The sequence below is a fragment of the Oryctolagus cuniculus genome, chromosome 1, assembly GCF_964237555.1.
Source record: "Oryctolagus cuniculus chromosome 1, mOryCun1.1, whole genome shotgun sequence".
Lineage (NCBI taxonomy): Eukaryota > Metazoa > Chordata > Mammalia > Lagomorpha > Leporidae > Oryctolagus > Oryctolagus cuniculus.
The window spans coordinates 218,558,208-218,577,359 of NC_091432.1; the positions used below are offsets into that span (position 1 = coordinate 218,558,208).

At 40.7% G+C, this 19,152-nt stretch overlaps 1 protein-coding gene and 1 long non-coding RNA gene across 14 annotated transcripts in view; one reads left to right on the top strand and one right to left on the bottom strand.

The window, feature by feature from the left end:
• The window catches only part of TNC (tenascin C), a 95,402-nt gene that overhangs the window by 73,668 nt on the left and 2,582 nt on the right, over positions 1-19,152 (bottom strand). For 2 of the 13 annotated variants that reach the window (XM_070056005.1, XM_070055946.1), the window contains exon 1: positions 16,158-16,234. The exons of the other annotated variants lie outside the window; for them this stretch is intronic. The gene's annotated coding sequence lies outside the window, so the exon portion shown is untranslated. Of the gene's footprint in view, positions 1-16,157; positions 16,235-19,152 lie in introns of those variants that run through there. 13 annotated transcript variants of the gene reach the window in all.
• Positions 1-19,152, top strand: part of LOC127493243 (uncharacterized) — a 129,141-nt gene that overhangs the window by 59,971 nt on the left and 50,018 nt on the right. The gene's annotated exons all lie outside the window — the stretch shown is intronic.

Below are 19,152 nucleotides of genomic sequence, written 5' to 3' on the forward strand. Positions count from 1 at the left end.
AAAGCAAGTGAATGAGCCAGGGTGGGGCTCTTTTCTGGGAGGCCAACTCCCTGGCCAAAGTTTCTCAGACACAGTGCTGCTACTGGAATGGTTGTCCATGCTGTCGAGCCAGGGATTTCTCCAGAACACATTGCTTGTGGTTTAGTCTTTCAGGACTGTGCTCCTAATGGGAAACATTTGGCCCACCTTCTCAGCTCTTTCCATCGACACAGACACCAGATTATAGACTCAAAGTCATGCTTGAGCAGGGCTTAGATGCAACTGTAGAAGGTCACTGAGTAAAGGGGTAGCAAATCTGTCATTCACACACATAGTTCTGCTGCTAATCAATATCCACACACTTGTGGGGCCCCACATGCTGAGCTGGGAAGATCAGGGATAGGTTGCTAGTAACAACAGAATAAAAGTAACAAAATATTAATTATCATTTATTATTTTTCCAAAGCCTATGAAAATCATTTTTAAAACTCCAGTTTTGATTTCTTACAAAATTAGATGAGATTCAAATAGAGATTAAGTTGCGGAGTCTGGATTTGAACTCAAGCCCATCTGAGTAGAAAAATCAGTACTCTGAACCGCCACTTTACACAGACATTTGTGCTGAAGGGTCAAGGACAGGAGTTGTTTTTCAACTTTCCACGCTTTGTCCATCTCTCTTCCAAACACTTGGCTCAAAGTTGAAGACCATCAATCTTTTGGAATTAGACCCAAAGAATGCCAGACATCCTGCTGCTGTTGTAGAGAAGAAGCAAAGCAGAAAGACCTCTAAGATACTGTCATGTCTCAGTTATCACTGAGGAGGGTTCCAGATGTGTTGGAGGCTTCTAGAAAACCCTGTTGCTAATCGAGAGAACAAATCTATCTGTCCTTCAAGATGCAGCTAAAAAACATCTGTCTTTGGAAGTGTTGTTATTCAGGTGACTTCAGCTACTGAGCTTCTCCTCTAGTGAATAGTCTGAGTATTTGATATTATTCCCATCAAATATCATTAAAAGGAAGAATTGGGGTGACTTTGTTATAAATCCTTTTTCTTAAGGAATTATCTAACTCTACCATGTAATTATGTTATACCATAAGCAACTAGCTGGGATACAGTTAGTATGCATTCTGTAAGCTCTGAAGATGGGAACTATGAGTGGATTTCAAGAGTTTCATTAAAATGCAATGAAAAGAAAATGAATTTTTTCATTAATTTTTCAGTAAATTTTTGTAGTCCCCTCATGTATCTGAGACATTCCTTCCTGAATCCCTAACACTGTGTGTGTAGTAGATAGTAAATGCATAGTATAGTTGCATAATTTGAATACAATAAAGCTGAATATACTTATGACTTTGAACTTACACATAAAAGACTCTTACATTTGTGGAATTAATGAATGAACAAAATGATCTTATTTTCTTGATGACTCTAATTTAATTAGCCCTGCTGTGATCTCTTATAAGGCAAAATGTACCAAGGAATTCATCATATTCTCGATTCTGCAATTCATTTTTATTCATTCAGGTCTTCAGTGGTTACTGATTACGCATCACACATTATGCTAACAGACTTCTCTCCTTGCCACGAGATTCTAGTCAATACCATACGGCTCTGGAAAGCACAGTGCCGTTTACTGTAAGACAAGCTTTCTCTACTACGAAGGAAATTGCTACTAGCAGGAGTTGGACAGGCACACTGTGAAACCCTTGTTTTGATATGAAGGAAGCATCCTGGCTTATTAGTCAGCAATCTTTCTAATTTTCTTGTGGTATTGATTATTTGTTAAATTCAGGTCACTTCCCACCTTTAGAATTTTGGTTTTTCATTATTTTAAGTTCCTGGAGATTTGAGGCCCTCTAGCAGAAAGTACAATAGATGGAGGAGTCGGAGGAAGCGTTCTGGCCAACTGCTCATTGTGTGACCTTGGGCAAGTCTCATTCACTCTTCAGTCTTGAAGTTTTCTTGCAAAACAAAAAATTGTATGTGGCCTCAAGCTCTAGGGTCCCTTTGGTTCTAGTGATCTGTGTCTCAGGGCTAATTTGGCAATTTTTCTGTTTTCATTTCATTGGCAATTTTCATTTCACTTTAGATCCAGGTCAAATGGCCAATGGTAAGTACAAACCTCCTGAATACTATGTTTCTTTCTTTAGCTATTTGGCTTAAGCCTTCGTGGTACTTCATTGCTACCTCCTTTCTCCCACCCCTTGAACAGAAGTTTCATTACCAACCAAATTAAATCCACAAATCTTAATCCATAAAATATTTCTTAGCAGACACAATAATGAGCTTCACATTTGTGGTTTAGTATACCTAAGAGAAGCTTCGATGAAATATGACTAGATCCATTGATACATTCAGACCACAAACTGACCTGATATGGTCTGGTTTTAATTTTTGAAGTAAAACTTCTGCAGAATACTGCTTTCTCTTTTCTATTTCTGGATTCAACAGAAAATAAAAAGTGGGTCTGACGAGGTAACAGCAATATAGATTCCTATAAAATTCTGGAAAATTATTTCAAAAATAGATTTAAATTCATTTCTAATAGAAAAATGACCTCTTCTGTTTCAGCCTTCATCCAGAATTTTAAGAAATATGATTGACTCTTTCACAAATGTTGGAAAGTTTTGAGTTCTTGAGTTAAGGTTAATAAAGATATTTTCAAGGAAGGCCAAACTACTGACTGACTCACACCTCAATCGTAAATAACAGAATTTCTGAAAAGGACTCTATGACATAGTGGCCTTCGTGAAACTATTAACAGCCACTCAATTTCAAAGATTAAGTCTGGAAAGGCTTTGAAAATTCATAAGAAGTCATTACTATGGGAGAGAGAAGAGTGTAACCTTTAGAGGCAGAAGACCTGAGATATAATGAACTTACCGACTGGGGAGCCAGGGCCAAAGTCCTATAATTTTCTGAACTGAGACTTACTCAGCTGTAAGATGGGAATCTATTCAAAGTTAATGGAGACAGTCAGTGGGATAATAGGGCTGTAAATGCTAGGCATAATAATAAATTCTACCCGAATGTTAGTATCTCTTCCTTTTTCCTTATTTTTTTCACCTTATCAGTAAGTGAAATGGAATCAACACGTTTAAAAAAGAGAACAGAGGCAAATGTTTACTCTAGTGGTTAAGACACCTGTTAAGATGTCCATGGCCCACAATGGAGGGCTTGGGTTCTGTCTCCAGCTCCAAACTCTAGCTTCCTGCTAATGCAGATCCTATGCAGTGGTGGTGATGGCTCAAGTGGTTATGCTCCTGCCACTCACGAGGGAGGCCTGGATTTGTTCTAGGCTCACTGACTTGGGCCTGATCCAGCTCTGGCCATTGCAGATATTTGTGGGAGTGACTAAGCTAATGGGAATATTTCTCTTTGTGTCTCTGTCTACCTCTCATTCTGTTCCTCAAATAAATAAATAAATAAATAACTTAAAAAGAGCAAAATTGCAGAAGTAGTTTAAGTACTTGTTAAGAGGCTGAATTGTTTTGCAATGACAATTAGGTGTCAACTTCAATATTTTGATATGGTTTTCTGGAATTGCTTTGAGAAAGATTCTGTGGCCATGTTTGGATTCAGGGGGAAAAGATGTTGAGATGGATTTGCAGGACTAGGCAGGTTTGTAAATCTTTTCCAATCCAATGTGCTAATATTCAAAGTAACAGAATTCTGCTTGACTTTACTGAGTTTTGCATCAGAGGGAGCCAAGTGGAGCCAGTGACAATACAAAAATCTACATAAATCAAGTTCAATTAAGTTTGATATCTTCTGATAGAAGATGACTCCTTAAATAAAAACATGTCTCTAAGATTAGAAGTAGGAAACTGAACCGTTAGGCAAAACTAAAAGTATTTCAGGAACTAATTTGTGTGAGGCCAGGCAAGGAAATCATACTTTGTCTACTTTCCCTTTCCCCAAAATGGGACCATTTAAAAACAACCACTGTTGATTGAATACATTTGTGTCAGGCAGGCACTGCTCTGTGTGTTTTATGGGAATTATATCACTGAGTCCTCTCTAAGACCTCTGAAGTAATTACCTTTATCTTCCTCAGTTTACAGATAAGAAAAGGGAGGCTCGCATAATTCAAGGTCAGCCTCTTAAAAGGGTAAGCAGGAGTTTCATGTAGCTGGACTGACTCACTGGTCAGAAACTCCATTCTCAGCCTTTGGCATTACTGCTGCGGTTTAATGATATCTAAGGGTGGTTTACGTGACTAAGTTAAAAAGGCTAACTTCAAAAGGAACCAGTGGTCAGGGTCCAGGATAACTTTTCATCATTGCTGATGAAGGGTCTTTATGATTAATAGACAAAGAGAAGCTGTACAAGAGCCTGAAAGAGAGAGATATCTCTTCCCCTTGACTTGGGTTGAATTTGGCTGTGTGATTTTAAGTGAAACTTTCTGAAGTATAATCTACATCCTACTCATAGGTCTTGATGCAGGGAAAATATTTCCTAATTACACATGTTTGGAGAATGCTATTGTAGACCAAATGTTATTTTAAGTCTTTACTTCAGGACTTTCCAGGGTCTTTTATGTGTTCATGTTTATTGGAAATCTCTAAGAATGGGACAGTTTATAGAGTGTTTCCCACGCTTACTTGATTATTTTGTGTTTGAAGTATGTCCCGGGATTTGATGGCACACAAAGGGAAAAATGCTGGTGCAGTGCAAATCTGAGGCCCGTTGCACTCTAGTTTTCTTATGACTCTGTGATGGGGCTGTGATGTGTGTGAAGCTCCAGGATGGACGACCTGGTGTGAGTGAGGGGAGAAACTAACACTTATCCTGTGCTGTTTAATCCTGATGCCAACCTTATGAGTTAAAGAACATTGTTTGTCTTTTATTGGCAAGAAAACAAGTGGCTTGAGATGGGTAAGTTGCCTTTTCCATAAGTATCTGAATCAGAATTAAGAACCCAGTTTTACAACTCCAAACTATATATACTCTTTTTTTGTTTTTGCTATATTGAGTTGTTCTTTGCAGCAAATTTGTTGTCCAATTGAAAGCATTAGTAATTATGTCATAAATATCAGAGTGAAACCCATTATCATTAATGGAAAGAGAATTGTTAGATTCCTAAAATGGGATGTTTGAGTGTGATATTGGGGAATTGATGTATACATGATTAATTACAGCTTTGAACTTGAGGGAAGGGCACAAAGCCAACTGAACTATAACATCTTGGTCTCAGGCAAATTTTTTTTTTTTATTTATTTGACAGGTAGAGTTACAGACAGTGAGAGAGAGAGAGAGAGAGACAGATAGACAGACAGAGAGAAAGGTCTTCCCTCCATTGGTTCACTCCCCAAGTGGCTGCAATGGCCAGAACTGCACCAATCCGAAGCCAGGAACCAAGAGCCTCCTCCTGGTCTCCCATGCGGGGTAGGGGCCCAAGCACCTGGGCCATCTTCCACTGCTTCCCCTGGGCCACAGCAGAGAGCTGTACTGGAAAAGGAGCAGCCGGGGCTAGAACCGGTGTCCATATGGGATGCCTGCGCTACAGGCAAAGGATTAACCAAGTGAGCCATGGCACTGGCCCCTAGGCAAATATTTTTATTATCATTTTTGACATATATTTGGGGTACCATGTACCATGTGATTTTTCAATATATACATATACTATGCAATATTCAAATCAAGATCAGTATATTCTGTCTTCTCAAATATTGATTATTTCTTTATAGTGAAAGCATTCCATATCTTTTCATCTGGTCCTTATTAAATAAACGTTCAGTACTTTATCATTATCTGTAGTCATGCTACTGTGCAATAATCAGGACTTCTATCTAACAGTACCTTCATAGCCCTTTACCAACTTTTCCTCATCCCATTTGCTCTCTCCTGTCCCCAACCTCTAGTCTCCGCAGTTCTACTCTCAACTTCTATGAGATCAACATTTTAGATTCCACACGTGTCTGAGAGCAGGCAATATTTGTCTTTTTGTGTCTGGCAAACTTGTAAAGTCCTCAGGGAACAATCTGCTCTCCTTCAGCTGGCCCGGGAAGAAGGTTAATCAGTGAGAGGAAGACAAAGTGAGAAGTAGCAGACAGGGGAGATTAAAAAAAATCTATCAGTTCTGGAAATTTGGCCTTACACTCTGTACTATCTAAAAACAGTATGGCTTCCAAGAAATCAGTCAAAGCACCAGAGCATTTCAAAGGTCTGGAGACTACAACTTTCATTTCTGAAAGCATGGACTTGTATGAACAAGCAAATAACAAAATCAGGAAAAGGGGAAAATCCCTTCTAGACAGGATCACTTAATTCAGCAATGGCAGGAAAGTCAAGAAATTTAGGATGAATCATACAAATGAGTAACTCTTTTATCATTTTCTAAGCTTCCTCCTTGTTTTAGAAGGGAAGTTACTAGATGAATCTTAATTTATGACTTATAACTCCCATATGTGTAAGTTTAATAATATCTACCTTGCTAGGTTATGGTGATTGGAAATCATGCATAAACATTTAGCATGCTAACTGGCAGGAGTCAACTATCTTTTCTTTTTCTATTTATTCTTTATTTATTCTTATTTTAAAGGGAGAGAGAGGATGAGAAAGGGAGAGAAATCTTTCATCTGCTGGTTCACTACCCAAATACCCCAACAGCTTGGACTAGGTCAGGCAGAAACTAGGAGGCCAGAACCCCATCTACATCTCCCAGCTGGGTGGAGAGACCCAAGCACCTTAGTCATCACCTGCTGCTCCCCGCTATGTACATAAACAGTAAGCCAAATTGGAAGTAGAGTAGAGACTCAAAGCCAGGCACTCTGGTATGGGACATGAATGGGTATCTTGAGCACTGAGCCAAACATCCCGGTACACATTTTCATAAATGACAGGACAGTAAGAGTGTGAAGCTTTGCAGTCAGATGATCTAGCACAGCTACTCAATTCTAGGATTGTAGAGAAAGTAGTTTCAGAGACTACATAACTGTGGCTATTTTCCAGTAAATTTGTATTTACAAAAATAGATTTCTGCCTCTTGCTAGACTATAGTAGTTACTCCATAAATGGCAGCTTTTATTATAAAACCAAATACAAATTGAACTGGACAGGAAGGAAACCAACATTTTGTGTAGTGCCCCCTATGTACTTGTTTTAAGCCAGAGTTTGTCATGAGATAGTTTGTCATGAGATGGATATCATTAGGTTGACTTGGAAAAACTCAGGGAAGTGCAGTAACTAGTTTAAGAGGCAGAGCCAGCTTCTGGACCCTGATCTATGGCTCTCATAAGTTCACTTTCAACTATGTTGAGGTACACTGGGTTGATTCCTCAATCAACTTCCTTCAGTTCACATCAGGTAGAAACTTAAAATTCGAACTTCCCCATTGAGAGAGTCCACCCCATGTCTACACTTTCTATTTCCTGGACTTCCAGCAGCTCTCCAGTGGCTGGCCACATGTAAGCACTAAAATATTTGGCCTTTGTCTTTCTCCCAAAGCCTCTGGCTGGAGCCCAAGGTGTATACACTTCCTCTTTGGAGAACACTTAAGGCAAGGTGTACTGTTTGCAAATTCCTATTAGCTTCTGGGCAAATGTTGGCAAATTTCCTTTGGCCTGAGATGTAGTTCGAGAGTCTGCTGAGATCTGGCTGTGTTCATTGATTATCTGAGCCAAAAAGGCTTCTAATTAGGGTGATACCCTGCATGTCTCTACCTCCAGAGCTAGGCTTTCCTGCCCTGGGCATGCCTGTTTTGGCCCAAGTGGTTTTCCTGGCATTTTACTATACATTTAGATGAGTGAGAGAAAATTTACAATCCCTTTAAAATCTTCAAAGCCTTGTGCTTCAGTACAGAATATCCCAGACTGTTCCAAAATGTTTTTAGGGAGCTGTGCTGTGGAAAAGGGTATCTGTGGTCAAATGAGTTTGGAGATCCTGGGTTGACCAGATTGAACAGATTAATTCCTGCAGAATTTCTCAGATCACACACTCAGCTGCCCCAAACTATCTGTTGGCTTCTAATCACATTCAACATAAAACACAATTGAGAGCCAAGCTTGTCCCTCTATTGCATTCAGATGTCTACTTGAACCTTTAATCGGTGGGTATTATCTGTTTCCTTGCATTCTATTTCTTCTTAGCAAAGATCACCATGTGAAATTGTGCTATATGCTTATTTGATTCTTTTTTATTTTCTAATTCCCCCCATGCTATGGTGTGAATGTAAACCCTCCAAAATTGCCATGTTGAAAATAAAATACCAATGTGGTAATATTGGCTGGTGATACCTTTGGGAAGAAAGCAGGTCATAAAGACAGAGCCCTCATGAATGGAGTAAGTTTCTAAAAGAAGGAGACCCTTGGGGCCAGCACTGTCATGTAGTGGGCAAAGCCACTGCCTGCAATGCTGGCATCGCCTATGGGCACCGGTTTGTGTCCGGTCATTCCACTTCTGATCCAGCTCCCTACTATTGTGCCTGGGAGAGAAATGGAGAATGGCCCAAGTGTTTGGGCCCCTGCCAGCCACATGGGAGAATTGGAAGAAGCTCCTGGCCCCTGGCTTCAGTCTGGCTCAAGATGTTGCAGCCATTTGGGAAGTGAAATAGTGGATGTAGGATCTTTCTCTTTCCCTCCCTCTCTCCTTTTCTTTCTCCCCCTCTCTATCTCTCTTTCCCTCCCTCTCTCCCTCCCTCCCTCTCTCTATTTGTGTGTGTCTATGTATGTCTACCTCTGTCGCTAACTCTGCCTTTCAAATAAATAAATAAATCTTAAAAAAGACCATAGAAAGCTGCCTGTGAAGACACAGCTGGAAGAAACCATCTGTGACAAGGATGTGGACTTTGTTGTCCCCAGACAACAAATCTGCTGCCATCCTGACACTAGTCTTATCAGCTTCCCAAACTGGGAGAAACTTATTTCTGTTGTTTAGAAGCCACTCAGTCTATGGTATTTTGTTATAGCTGCCTGTATGGACTAAGGAACTTCACTGTAATATAAAGTCCATGAAAAGTATCTGTCCTCTATTATTTATTGTATCACCCCAGCTTTTATAACTATGCATTGAATGGACATTCGAACTGAATTTCCAAGAATGGGACACAGTGTCAAATGTTCCCCAAACTCATTTGACCATAGAAAAATTTCAGGCACATTTCATGAGAATTCTTTCCAGCAGGACACACTCTGAAAGCTGCTTCTCTAGTACAGTCTTATCATCAAGAACCATTTCAATGGCAGGAAACAATAATGGCAATGGTGACAATAAAACATTTGTATTGAGTGCCAGTGTATGTGCTAAGCAGTCCAAGTTCACTATGACATATAGTCATCACACTAACCTCCTAACACAGGTACTATTATGTTGCCTGTAGTATGGATGAGGAAAACAAAGCTTGGAGAAAGTGAATTAATTGGGGCAAGATCACTTAGCCAACACATACTTCTTGAACCCACAGATTTCTGATGCAAAGCCATATCTATAACCATTATGCATTCCTTCCCCTAAGCTATGAATTTACTATGTCCTGAGATAGAGAGCTCTTTGTCTCCATTCCTTCATTTAACTCATTCATTTTCCCAGTAGTTCCTTAACTTATCTTTGTTAAAACCTCCAGATTTTCAGTTATCTCTTGTGACTCAGTCTCAGATCCCCAGACAGGCCTTCTCTGTCCTTGGTACTAGATTTTCCACATCTCAAGCAATGCCTGCTTTTATCTGGGGTGGGGGCACCTCTGAAAGCAAGGGAATTCCTTGAAATCTACATTCTGAGATGGTTTTCTGTCCCAGGACTGGGCTGGATTCCTCTTGACACATGCTATGACATCACTCTTCACTGTTGCAAGCCTAGATAGTGAAGTATGAAAACAACCCCAAGCTCTCAACTTTATAAACAGACTCTGGGGAGGAAAGAAGGGAATGTCCAAGTCTGGGACAAAACAAGGATTCTATTTAAAAAATTTTCCCCAGAAACCTTTTATTGAAGATATACAAACTTCATACATTTCTTAAATACAACTTCAGGAACATAGTGATTCTCCCCACTGCACCCACCCTCCCACCCTTCTTCCTCTTCCCTCTCCTATTCCCATTCTCATTTTTTACTACGATCTATTTTCAATTAACTTTATACACATAAGATTAAGTCTGTACTGAGTAAAGATCTTGTTAATTGTTGAGGAATAATTTTATGCCAGTGTGCTCAGTTTAAAATAAACCAGATGCAAATTCTCCCTTTAAGAATGGCATTGTTATGGGATTACATCAAGTTAAGACGCTTCTGCACTGCAAAGGAAACATTCAACAGAGTTCATAGTCAACCAACAGAATGGGAGAAAATATTTGCAAACTATGAAACTGATAAAGGATTAATAACCAGAATCTATAAAGAGCTCAAGAAACTCAACAACAATAAAAACAACAATCCAGTTAAGAAAAGGGCAAAGAACTAGAACAGGCACTTTTCAAAAGAGGAAATTCAAATGGTCAACAGATACATGAAGAAGTGCTCAGAATCAGTAGCCATCAGGGATTTGCAAATCAAAACCACAATGAGGTTTTCACCTCACCCCATTTAGACCTCATAGAGCAGTCAAAAAAAATTACAAGGATGTAGGAGAAAAGGTACAGTAATCCACTGTTTATGGGAATGTAAGCTAGTACAGCATATGTGGAAGTATGGAGATTCCTCAGAAATCTGAAAATAGATCTGCCATATGACTCAGCAGTCCCATTTCTGGGAATTTACCCAAACAAAAAGAAATCAACATATGAAATGAAATCAACATATGAAAGAGTTTTCTGTACCCCCATGTTTATTGCAGCTCAATTCACAATAGCAAGATATGGAATCAATTCAGCTGTCTACCAACTGATTAGTGGATAATAAATATTGTTATGTACATGTATATACGTGTGTGTGTGTGTGTATAGATATATAGTATGGAATACTACTCAGCTATAAAAAAACAATGAAATTTTGTCTTTAGCAACAACATGTATGTCACTGGAAACTATTATGCTTAGTGAAATAATGCAGTCCCCCAAAGATAAATACCGTATTTTTTCCTGATCTGTGGTAACTAATAGAGTATAAAAATGTAATGTGTATGAACATTTTGAAATTTTGGGATCCACTGATTGTTTACAGCCCTTGTCTCTACTGTTGAGGAACGGTATTATTTTCTGCTTACTCTTTGTTGAATGCTTTACTTAGTGTAGAGTTAATCATATGAATATAAAATAAATTGAAAGTAGATTATTGTAAAAATAAAAGAAAGAATAAGAAAGGAAAGAGGAGCAAGGGTAGAGTGGGAAGCATTGCTATATTCCTAAGCCTGTATATATGACATACATGACATTTGTTCACCTTAAAAACTAAGTAAATTAATTAATTTTAAAAAGAATGGCATTGTTGAAGCAAGCAGTTAGCCTAGTGGTTAAGATGCTCACCTCCTACATCAGAGTGCCTGTGTTCAACTTCCAGATACAGCTCCTGATTTTAGATTCCTGCCAATGAAGACCCTGGAAGGCAGTAGTGATGGTTCACATAGTGGAGGTTCTGCCACTTACATAGGAGAACTGGACTGTATTCCTGGCGTCCAGTTTTGACCCTAGTCCAGTGGATGGAAACTCTGTTTGTCTATTTGTATTTTAAGTAAATTATTTTAAAACTTTTAAAAAGAACTTTATTTTCAGGAGTTTACCTATGAGCAGACAGGAAATTCCAGAATAATGAGGGAGAAGATAGAGAAAAATATGGTGGAATAGTATGATAGTGAAAAGACATCTGCCTGGAGGAGTTGGTTCCTGGCCTAAGTTTTGAAAGACTAGAAGTAGTGAAATGCATAGGAAGGGAATTGTAGGTAAGAAGAAATGGCATTTGCAAGGGCATAAAAAGAATAAAACAGTTGATGTGGAGAGCATGGATTACAGTTGAAGTACAGGGTCTGTTTGAAGAACAGGAGCCTGATCATGGTAAACTTTGAGTGTTAGGCTGGGAGGCTGAATTTTTCCTGTGAGTAGAAGAGAAACATTTGGAAATCTTTAGGCCTAGGAATGTTGACCTCTGCAACCCAAAGTTGAGGGAGGATTGAAAAGAGAAGACTGCTGCAGAGGAGACCGATGTGGAAGCTATTGTAGTGGCTCATCTGTGAGATGTCAGGGGTTGAACATGCGGGGTGATGATAGAGGGGGAGGGTGATGATGAAGGATGTAGGTGATGATGGAGGGTGAGGAAGCGGTAAACTGATTTACTTTCAAGGCACATGTTGAGTCTGTAAAATGCTGTGAAATGGGGAGTGGTAAGAGAAATAGAATTGATCCCATATTTTAGTCTTCATTATATCTGTGAGAGAAATAGTTTTCAGGGCACCACAACAAATGAGTTTCCAACACCTTGAATATCTTGCTCTTAAATAAAACACATCTGGAATCATTGCTTTGGAAAACCTTACCCTGGATGATTTTTAAGACAATCATGGAAATTCACTGAACTATGACATTAAATGCAGGACTCTTTGATATTTCTTATAAATGGTCAAAAATTTAAATAATATAGAAACTACCTTAGAACTGCTATAATTACTGGTTGCTCATCAATAGATGTACAGCTGGGTTAAGCAAATTTGCTATTGATAAGGGGTTGCCAGAAAATGTGGGAGATGCAAAGCAGACTCAAAAGTGGCCCCTATTAATACTACCTCCTGGTATTCTCTTGTGTAATCACCTCCACTTGAGTGTGAGATGGCCTAATACTTTGTTTCTAATCAACAACATATAACAAAGGTGTTGAGTGTCACCTCCATGATTAGGTTATATAAACATAACATCCTTCTTACTTGAAGACTCTCTGCTTCTCTTATTGGTTTTGATAAAATAAATGACATTGTTGGAGATGCCCATGGGGCAAGACTTTGAGAGTAGTGGAAGACCAACAGCCAGGAAGGAACGGATGCATTCAGGCCAACAACCTTTGAGGAACTGAGTCCAACCAATAGCCCTATTAGTGATTCTGGAAGATAATCATTCCCCAACTGAAACTTCAAATGAGACCCCAACCCTGGCTAGCACTGAGATGGTAGCCTGTTGAGATTCCATGAAGCAGAAAATCCAGTTGAATTATTCTTGACCTATAGAAGCTGTGAGATAATAAATGCATTATTTTAAGCCACTAAGTTTTATGGTAATTGGCTGTGCAACTATAATTAACAACCACAGAATTATTTGTTATCCATGTCTCAGTCCCTGGGAGCTAAGGCTGTTCAGAGAATATGACTGTTCATTTTTCTTTTCTAAAAGAATGTATTAATTCTGCTACTTTTTATATTGTCCCTAGCTTCCAAGAGCGAGAGTCAGAAGACCTAGGCATCAGTCCTGGTGTTGTTGCCAACTGGCATGAGATCTTAGGAAGATCTTTCCCTTCTCCATGTCTCAGTTTCACCATCTTGAAAAATGAGGGATAATAAGCTAGGCCAGCAATTTATGAAAACATTTTTTTTTGTCACAGATCTCTTTCATTTAATGAAATTTCATGAGGATGCCCAGTGTACAAAACAGATAGAAGTGAAGGGGCTTTTGTTGAAATAATTTTGAGTGGAGCCCCCTGTTTAGCTTCCCCAGCTCCCCACGGCAGCCTTCAATCTACCTCTGAGGAGCTTTTTCAAACCCAGTCTGTCAGCTGTGGGTTAGAGGCTGCCAGTTTCAACATTCTATGGGCTCCAGGGAGTTTTTTTTTTTTTTTTTTTTAAACCAAACTACTAGTAAGTTGGAGTCCCTTTTCTGTACCATCTCTGTGTGGACCCCTGCATGACAATCCCATGCCCCAGGGCGTCTCGGATATCAGCCTGCTCCCTTTGGGGGCTGTGTTAACAGTACATCTGCCCGTGCTGGTCCAGTTTTGGCTTCCTGAGCTTCCTAGCAGACAGACCCTCTCTGTAATAGCAAAGTACTGTAGGTATTTGCTACCACCAGACTACCTTACCTCCCTAGGTGGGTGAAAAGCCATAGCTTTCTTCTCTGCATACATTCTTGTCTTTTCAAGACAAGTACCTATATAATGGATGCCATGCTCCTAAGGGTCCCTGGCCGTCTGGAGTTCAGGGGAGCCCTGGGCTCTTTCATTGTGACTGTGGTATTATTTCTGCAGGTGAGGGTATATCCATTCACATTTCGCTGCATGCCTACCAGAATTCCCCAGTTGGCACACTGACTATGCCAATGTCAGATATTCAGATATTCCCTATTCTATGTCTGTGTTTTTAGAGTTTTGAACAAAATTATTTAATATTTTTTCACTCAAACATTCAGATATTTGGTCTTTTTTTAAAGATTTATTTATTTTACTTGAAAGTCAAAGTTACACAGAGAAGAGAGGCAGAGAGAGAGAGAGAGAGAGAGAGGTCTTCCATCTGATGGATCACTCCCCAGTTGGCCCCAACGGCCAGAACTGCGCCGATCTGAAGCCAGGAGCCAGGAGCTTCCTCCGGGTGTCCTGTGCGGGTGCAGGGGCCTAAGGAATTGAGCAATCTTTTACTGCTATCCCAGGCCATAGCAAAGAGCTGGATGGGAAGTGGAGCAGCCGGGACTTGAACCGGTGCCTGTATTGGATGCCGGCACTTCAGCCCAGGGTGTTAACCCGCTGCGCCACAGCACCGGCCCTAGTCTTTATTATTTTTTTTAACCTATCAGATTTGGTTTTACCTTGGTCCCCTCCACTGGGTGATGAACGTTGAACTTTCTTGCAAAGCATCCCTTTGCCTCCTTTCTACCAATGGTTATTCATTCATTGAGCATTGCTTCTACTTAACTATAATATGTGTTCCTCACAGGGGTGAGGAACCTTTCTTCTGCCAAATGCCACTGAGAAATTTATAACATCATTGGCAGGTCATACAAAATTATCAACTTAACAATCAGCCTGCTTTAGATGTATTGAATTTTGAGTCCCACCTGTGGTAGCCTTGGTAGGGCTAGGCCAGATGATTTTCTTGGCCTTACGTGGCCCGTGGGCTGGATGTTCCTGACATCTGCATGAACAGCCTACTAACTCAAATATTTTCCCATCTGGAAAAAGGAAATAATCCCTGAGTACTGTGTGGTGAAATGAGAGGGGCACAGTTTTGTGGAATTAGGCCTGAGGGAGAACCCCCAGGCCACCCCATGCTACTTTGTGAAAGTGACAACCATCTGTAAAATAATGTATACCTGATGGGAGAACCTCAGGTTGATGCATAGAAAAGTTATTTTATAAATTTAGAAATTTCTTAGCATCCTACTTTGTTAAAAACATATTTTGCATGTGAGGATGCTTCATAAGCCATAGATCAGAGCAAAAACTTAGGTGCAAAAAGTGTTTTCAGCAGCAAAGCAATATTGCCTTATTGTTCCATTTCCTGGAGGATAGCAGAGAGTTTGTTCACAGTAAGTTACCACAGGCCTGATTCCCGCCCATAGGGGAATGGATTTGTGGACAACACACGCCAGCAGACACAGTTCCTGCTTCCTTGATGTTCTTGACCTCAATAGCCTCTAGTCCCGTGGGGTAGGGGAGGTGACTATGGGGCAGTTATGATATGGAGAGGTCAGCAGGAAGAGGACAGAGCCCCTTGGCAGGGGGAATCAAGGCAGGGCAAGCAGGGCTTCATGCCAACAGTACTTGCTTACATGACTGTGCTTCAGTGTTGATCCAGTTTTGTGTCCATACAGCTTACAGCCCGGAGAAAACATTACACTAGGAATCATACACGAATTGCTAACTACACTTTCAGCAGGAGGCGGAACCTGGAAGAGCAAGTTGAAGATAGAAAGATGGCTGCCCCATTGCAAAGAACATCAGGGTCTGAAAGACAAGCTTTTGGCTCTTTCTTAGCTTTGACATGTCATGCCCTCTCTCTGTTGGAAGATGAATGGAATAACAGTGCTGAACATGAATGTTTATACCCTATGACACCCACTTTCTCAGAACTTGGAGCTGGGTTTGAGTTCTGGCTCTAGCAATCACTTCTGTGTGGTGTTGGGTGAAGTGCTTAAGTGTTTCCTACCATAGATTTTCTGATATTTGGATGAGGGTGGGCAGTGATGCTTACTGGAACCAATGGGTGATAATTAAATGACATAGTGCCCGTACAGTCCTCAGTAAATATCAGCTACTACAATTAGGCTCTAGGTCCCACCTAGAAGAACATTTTGGACATGTTCAAAGCTTATGTAGAAGGTAACAGAAACCAACTCACCTACATTAGGGTAAGAGGTGATCAGCTGTTCATTCTGAAGCCAAGCTGCTTACTTTCAGAGCTTGTAAAAATGTCTCAGGTTCTTGCCATAGGATATTTGGAGAGGGTTAAAGAATAAAACAAAGCTATCTGAGTTACCATGGATGCATAATTAAAGATTAGTGAGCTTAAGGAAATTTTGAAATTCTGAGACAATTTTGTCATAAAATGCTTTTTTTCCCCCCAGTTCCTCAGAGAAGGGACTTTGTATTCACCCTCTGCTTTCGTCGTTGGCATTCTGCCTTTATTTGATGATGGAGGGAAATAGACAGCGATAATACTGTTGAGTTCCAGGTTGGTGCTAAAGAGGAGAGGCTGGAAATGCAAGACAAGGAGGAAGGAAGCATGAAAGGGTTTCTAGGCTTAAGGACACAGCTGAGGGTTAGAATCAGATAGGTATACAGACTTTTCTCTTTTGCGGAGAAGTCCTAGAATGTGCATGGTCCCTTGTGGTAGGTCAGGCCACTGCTTGTCTCTTGTGTTGGACAGAACTGTTGTCTGGAGTCTGCAGGAGCTTATGTTCCACCACACCTTGAAGGGGTTTTCCTACTTCGAAAGGAGCCTTCATCTAATGTTTCCTACGTGTTGAAGGTGTTCAGTGGGCCCAGAATTTGTGGATTCAAGGGGATTCCCTGAAATCTCAGAGTGAGAGGTATCTGGATCATAATCTTCCTTTATGATATTTTTGTCTGAATTCGAAGCCTATAACCCTTTCTCAGTTGTCCTGGGATTCACTTTGCTGGGGCTGGGGCATACTGATTTCACTCTATATCCAAATCAACCCTTTATAAACCAGATGTTCAGCTCACATGGCTCTCAGACAGGATTCAAGTACTGCTCTGCTTTCCCGATCCAATCTCCCACCCGTATAGTATGCAGAAGTGTGTGCCTCGTTTTCTGGGATGAAAATCAGCAGTAATGACCTAAGTGCTACCTCTGGTTTCATTCTTTGCTCTCCCGGGGCTGAAATTTGAACTTTTCTGTTTCCAGGCAGAGAGCGACACCACCGTGGGTTGACCTTTTCTGAGTACCATGAAAAATGATACACACAGGGCTATTCTGGAAACCAGTGGACCCCAGTGCCAAGGGGGGCTGCTCCACTGTGCTGGCCATCCACGTGAGGTTCTACACTCAGTCAGCCCAGGCTGACATCAGGAAGCAGTGCGGCATAGGAGAAGGAGCAAGAGGGTTTTAGTTAGAAAGCTTGGGTTCAAAGCCAACTCTGCCCTACATACGGAATGATCTCAGTGAGTCAGTTAACTTTCTTGGGTCTCAATTTCTCTATCCATGAAATAGAGCCAATAATTCATAACTTCCAGGCTTATAGAGAGAATTGTATGAGAAGCCACAGATAAACCTTCTATCATGTATGTCATACATAGTCAGCCTTTAATTTTCACTATTTTATGTTCCTGTGTGTGTGTGTTTTTATCACAAGGGGATTCTGTATTTAGTGCCAACCAAATGTTTGTAACCTACTTTCTGCTTTTCAAATTGAAGTGGCTTCAGTGTGGAGGATCTTGTGTTTTAGCCAGTTGGGTGTTTTTTTTTCCATAAGAAAGCATGGCTTGTGTCTAGAGAAATCCAAGGAGAGAAGAGAAGAGGTGTGCTTAGTTAATAGTAAGTATTAGAAGGGGCAGGATTAAGGGGGATATGTTTTTCATTCTGTCAGCTTGAATTCCCTTTCCAAATTCCATTCTGGTTATATGATCAGGCTACTGCTGTATTTATGGGTGGCCACAGTCTGCCTGGAGGGGCATATTTAGTCAGAAAGGAAGTTTGTTTTCCTTCTACAGGCAGTGCAAGAAACAGAAGCATTTGAAAGGAACACAGTAGAATGTGCCTCTGAGTTGATGATCGTGGGGACCTGGGTCTGAAACCTGGCTCCATCACTCTAGGTGTGAAGACTCTGGAGAATTTGCTCCATTTCTCTGCTCTCCAAGCCATCTCCTTTGCCAGTAGGCACAGAGATACACTGTGGATGTTTAGGGAGAGGGTGCCCATGGAAGGCCAACTCATTACAGAGTAGGCTTAGAACAATCAGGCTCTGTTAAGCTGTTTTATACTACTTACAAACATTTTTATCTGTTGTAGAATTTGGGAAATGGCTCTCACTCCCTTTAGAGATGCTGACAAAGAGAAACAAAAAAACCTTGCTCAGTGCAGAATTGCAGCTGAAGTGCATGTCACCTCACTTCATGGTTTGTAACTACAATGTGTTATTACACAGGCTGAGCATGATACTGTGAGGTTTGGACTCTCTGATTCCATTTTAATAAAAGCAGCCCCACCTCTACCTGTCATAGACTAGGATTTTGCATTACATTATTGGTATGAATATTTCCCTTATTAAACTTAAGTTTGAAAATCATTGTTTTAGAACATTAACCCTGGACAGATCCTTATAAATTCATCAGCAGAAAAGCTAAGAGAAACCTTCTTCTATTGACCCTTTATAGTGTGCCAAGTATAGTGTCAAAAGTGTGCCACTTAAGATCTCATTTAAACACCCCAAGAGCCCTGAGTGGTACAGATTGTCATCCTCTTTACATGGATTACAGAGCCAAGGGTTGTGGATCCAGTACCTTCTTGGGAAGGGGGCGAGGGATTAGTGGCACATGAGGTAGTGAAGCTGTTTTTAACACAAGTACAGAGGGAAAATACTTAATGACCACAGAGCCTGAGGACTTCCTTTTCAATCCTATCCAATCACACAGTTTGAGCAAACCAGAGCATTTTCTTATTCTGGACCCACTCCTTCCCCCGGACACCTTCAGGTCACCTCCTGAAGTGCACAGAACCGGAGCACACCGACTTACATCCCCTGCAAATGGCTCAGATGCTCGTGATGCCAGAAAACTTCCCACTGGTTTATTTAGGGGAGGAAGCCTTCCCTTAGTCCTGCATGGGGCTTCCCATATCCCAGGACAAGACCGGGAAACTGGCTGGGGTGGGT